Source organism: Canis aureus, chromosome 2 (assembly GCF_053574225.1).
Source record: "Canis aureus isolate CA01 chromosome 2, VMU_Caureus_v.1.0, whole genome shotgun sequence".
Taxonomy (NCBI): Eukaryota; Metazoa; Chordata; class Mammalia; order Carnivora; family Canidae; genus Canis; species Canis aureus.
Genome location: NC_135612.1, coordinates 53,329,554 through 53,334,780, shown reverse-complemented (window position 1 = coordinate 53,334,780; position 5,227 = coordinate 53,329,554).

The window sequence follows — 5,227 nt, the reverse complement described above, 5'->3', positions numbered from 1 at the left end:
CCGCGGAGCCGAGCCCAGCCGCCCGCCCCCCGGCCCGGCGGCCCCGCCCCGCGGCACGCCCCCGAGGGCGGGGGAGGGGCCTGGGCGCCGGCGGGAGGGGGGAGACGGTCCCGGGAGACCGGCCCAGGGCGGGGAGAGGAGCCCCTGGCGGTCGGCTAACCGGGTTAGGAGCCGGCAGCACCGGGCTCGGGCTCGGAGAAGGCCGGGGCGGGACCCCTGCCACCACCGTCCCCCCATCACCTGACCTGGGTCCTGGGAGCTGTGCGGGTCCAGGGGGTCGTCCCAGGGAGCTGTGAGGCTGCCCTGGGGGACCTGTGCCCGGGGCCCTATGGAGGTAGAGACCTGCGTCTAGACCGCTGTTGCCCAGACCCGCTCTGCGTCTCATGATCAAGGACAAGATCTAAAAATTGTGGCCTGCGAGACTTGTCCTGGAAAACCCCCAGGACTGCAGAGCCTGGCATTCCCAGCAGGGCTGCAGGGGTGCGCAGAGACTGTACCCCCATCAGTGTTTGTACCCCCGGTTTCCTCCTGGTTTTGACTCGCACATGGTGGCAGCAGCCATAGATTGATGCCATTTGTGTGCCGGGTGTCCTGCTGACTGCTGGAAGCACCCTATGCCACCCTGAGAGAAAGCTTGTATCACACCCATCTCACCGGTGGGGAGACTGAGGCCCAGAGATGATCAGTAACCCTTCCAAGGTCACAGAGTTATTGAAGATGGTGCTAGGGTGAGACTGGGGCGCAGGTCCTTCTGATTCCAACATCTCAACCTAGGCTCCAGCCACCAGAAGGTCTGTGGGACAGTCTGAGAAGACAGTGGGGTTCCTTTTTTTTTTTTTTTAAGTTTTTTTAAAAATTATTATTCATAGAGACACAGAGAGAGAGAGGCAGAGACACAGGCAGAGGGAGAAGCAGGCTCCATTCAGAGAGCCTGATGTGGGACTCGATCCCGGGTCTCCAGGATCACTCCCTAGGCTGCAGGCGGTGGCACTAAACCGCTGTGCCACCCGGGCTGCCCGACAGTGGGGTTCCTAAGTGGAGAAAACACTTCTCAGGACCTCCAGGCTGAGGGCCTGAGGTATGTGGGTGCAGCAGGCTGGGGGCATCACCTGGGAGGGCTAGAGCCACCTGCTCGGGCCCCACTTCCTCCTCTGTGAGGATGCATGGTTAGCTAACAAGGCCAGAGCCATCTTCTGCCTCTTTCTGCTTTGGCCCCAGATTTGCCCCCCACCCCACCCTCATCTTAAGCTGCTGCCCCCCCAGGTTGGGGGGGGTGCTCCATTTAGGGGTGGGAGGCCAGGCTGGAGCCTGTAAGAGCCAGGAACGAGTATGGGAAAAGGAGCCATTGTGGCTGAGGCTGGGGATTAAGAGCTACAAAGTGGCTGTGGAGGGCTGAGTTCCCAGGGGGGGCAGTGGGAGCAGCCTGTGGCTGAGCGGTGTCCAGGCAGCCTGCTGGGCCTAATCCCCTGGGAGCTGCAGCTCGAAGAGCCCCAGAAATATAGCTGCTGTGGAGACAGGGCCGCCCTTGATGGGCTTACACAGCATGGAGCTGGACGCTCAGAGTGGCCTCTAACGAAGGATGGGTGCTGGGGAAGGTGTGCCCATGGGGTGTGCGTATCCTCAGGTGCCCCTCGTCTGGGCGGTATATCTGTGTGGGACTCTAAAGGTAGGTGACCTGGTGTGTTAGGGCAGCCCCAGTCCCCCTGCATGTGTCTGAAGTCTAGGGTGTACCTTTAGGGGACTGGGGCCGCTCAAGGTCCCTAACTGAAGAAGTAAAGCATGGACAAAGGAGCCTAGCCCCCACCAGCAGGCCCGAGTGGGTGCTAAGTGTGTGTGTGTGTGTGTGTGTGTGTGTGTGTGTGTATGCGTGCGCGCGAGCACCATCGAGCAGGGTGCTTGAGAAAGGCCCTTCAGAGGCGGCTGGAGGGACTCTGCAAATTGTAATCAGATTAAGGGGGCCAATCACTTAGGGCTCTTGAAAAGGCCACACGGTTTCTAATCAGCCCTGAGCGCCCGGCCCACAAAGCCAGGGAGGAGCTCGGCGGGAGCCACCCGCTGGGGGGCCTCGGAGGTGGGGGCCGCTTTCTTTCCTCTCTCTGTCTCTCATAATTATGTCAATTTGCTAGCCAAATTGTTTGCTCGAGTGGACCAGGGGCTTGTGCCCCATTCATGTGGTAATGTGGGAACCCGCAGGCCTCCTGGCTGGGAAAATAGGAGGTACCAGGACCCTTCTCCAAGGCGCGGGCAGGCCTGGGGATGTGAGGCACCCAGGCCTTGAGAACACTTCCACCACCAGTGCGGGGCTTTCTTCATGAATTCCAGAAATTTCCAGCTTGAGTTGTGCTCTGGGATATCCTTTTGGGCCCGTTAAAATGAAGGATGGGGAAGTGAGGCAGGAACCCCAGAGGGGATGGAAGAGGTGGCCTCTAAGTTACATTGAGATGAAGGTGGGCAGTTCTCTGTCCCTGTGGCTGGTTCCTTGTGGGCCAGGCTGAGTCTTGAGCAGTTTGAGAGGTGCCTGGGATCCGAGGGGTGTCAGAGATGGGGTACTGAAGGAGGGAGTGGCAGTACGCACAGATGGAGATATGCAGAGATTCAGAGAAAGGTCTTAGCTCACTGAGCCTCTGTGCAGATGCTATTACTTGCTTTGCACACAGTGGCTCACTGAACCCAGGGAGGTAGACTCTGGGCTTCCCATTTCATAGGTGAAGAAACCGAGGCTCAGAGAAGCTAAGTGACTTGCCCAAGCCACACAGCTAATAGGTGAGAAACAGAGATTTGAACCCAGCTCTATCCTATCCCTCTACCCCTTGGGCCTCCCCCGTCACCACCACCACAACCACCACCACCACCACCACCATGGGAGTCCAGTTCATCCATTAAGCAGCAAATGGGCACCAGCAATTCACCTGGTTCTGAATGAGGTGTGGAGGATGCAGAAGACCAAGGTGACCCAGGGAGGGCATGGTCATGGCAACCCTTAGCATTGGTACACTGTAGCGTATGCTCTGGTCACTCCCAGCTAGGAGCTCCAGTTACTCCCAGCTGGGAGCTATGGGCACACAGAAGGGTCAGGTAGGGGATGTGCTGCTTCAGAGCAATCATCGAGCACCTGCACCAGCTGCATTCTCTTGCCCTCTGGGCTCCCCTTGCCTCCCCAGACTCTCCTGTTTCCCTGGGGTATGGCACTCCAACAGTTGGCTGTTCCCTGCTGGACCCACCTGGCTTGTCAGTGCCCCTCTGAACGTAAGGAGCCCCCTCTCCATCTATGCTCACAGGGTTGCTGCCTGACCATACCCCTACTCCCAGTCCGACTCTTCCATCCAGGGCTGTTAGGATCAGCCCTGTGGGAAGCTGGCAGGAGGATGGGGTGCAGGAAGGCATTGGCAGTTGGGGCAAGGAGAGAGATCTGGGGGAGGGTGTAAAGCCTCAGCTCAGCACCTCCTGCCCCTCAAGAGGGAGAAAAGGCTAGGGTCCACATTTATCACTGTACAGGATGATGGCCAGAAATTCTTCCCAGAGCAAATATACTTCAATGGGTAGTTACCATTTGACCTCCATTGGGCCAGGTGCTGGGAGGCAGGGGTGCAGGCGGCCCCGGATACTATAACCACAGTTTCCATAGGGAGGCAAGCCCAAGACCACTGACACGGTAGCTGGCCAGGACAGGATAGGACTAAAGACCAAGAACAGCAAACACAAAGCACCTACTGTGTACCAAGCTCAGTTCTAGGGATTGGGCATATATGAATTCATTCACACAGCTAGTATGTGGCAGGACCAGAACTTGAACTCAGGCTGTTTCCCCAGTGCTCTGGAGCTAGGCTGAAGCCATTAATGCTATAACCACTCCTACTCCCCCTTTGAGAATTCTCTCCAGTGTCCCTGCTCTATAGAACCTTCCTGAATGCCATTTCACCATGGACATACCTCCCATAAGAGCACACATCACAGGCATACTCATCACATGTCTAGATGGCACATCCCAGTAGGATACAAGGTCCACAAGGACAGAACGTGTGTTTCTGTCTCCTTTAGGGCATAAGGGAAGGCTTGCCACAGAGGAGGGATTAGGTCAAGTCTTACCTTTGTGAGGTTAGGGTCAATACTCAGGGTAAACATCCAGTACTATCAAAATTACCCCTGGTGGGGCACCTGGGTGGCTTGGTCGTTAAGCATCTGCCTTTGGCTCAGGTCATGATCCCAGGGTCCTGGAATTGAGCCCTGTGTCAGGCTCCTTGCTCAGGGGGTGTCTGCTTCTCCCTCTGCCTCTATCTCTACTTGTACTCTCTCCCTCTCTCTCTCAAAAAAAAAAAAAAATTTAAAATAAATAAATAAATAAAATCTTTAAAAAAATTACCCAAAATAAAAAAAATATTGGGCCTTTCCCAATTGCCCAGCAAGCCCATATACATGATTTGGTATATATGACTCTAAACAGTCCTATACCTGTATAAATGGATGTACTAATATGTAGTAGAGAAGAAAAAGCATATATTCAAATGTATTTTTATAGTTTTTTTAATTAAAAACATTGAACATTTATGCACATAATTAAATGCACACCAGAGAAACATCACTGTAAATGCTTGATAGAAAGAAGGTATCAATCACGAACAAACAAAGGGAAGAGTCTGGCCCATCTGCTCATCTTTCCCCTCAAACCACCCCCCTGTTGCCCTAGCACTCTCCATCCTGCCCCTGAAATTTCCCTACTTGTCACTAAGCACCAAATGCCCAGGTCAGATATCTCAAAGGCCCTAGTTACAAGCTGCACGCCAGTGCCTGATGTATGTTCTAATCTCTCTGGCTGGCTGCTACCACCGACTGTAATGACAGGTCACCTAGCTAACCCTTGGACACTCCAGGAACCACCCCTGGAAGGTGGATCATGCACATGCGTGCACACTGCTCATGTGCTTATAAGTGTGGGTTCTTGTAAAAAGCTGCTTCGCTAAGGACCTGGCCCTCCTGTATGTTCCAGAGAATTCCCATTGCAGGATCCAGCAGGCAGAGCTGGCATGAATGCCAATCAGGAGCCCCAATCCCTTCAGCCAAGGGGAGGGAAAGGAGAGGGAACCCCTCGTGAATTTTGCTTGGAGGACTCAGATCCTGTCCTCCAAAGAGTGCTTGGGAGGCTGCTAGGGAAAACTTACTTTTCCCTTGATTCCTCCTGTGCCATCACACCAAACATATTTTTACTTTATCATCTTAAAATCTAATAATT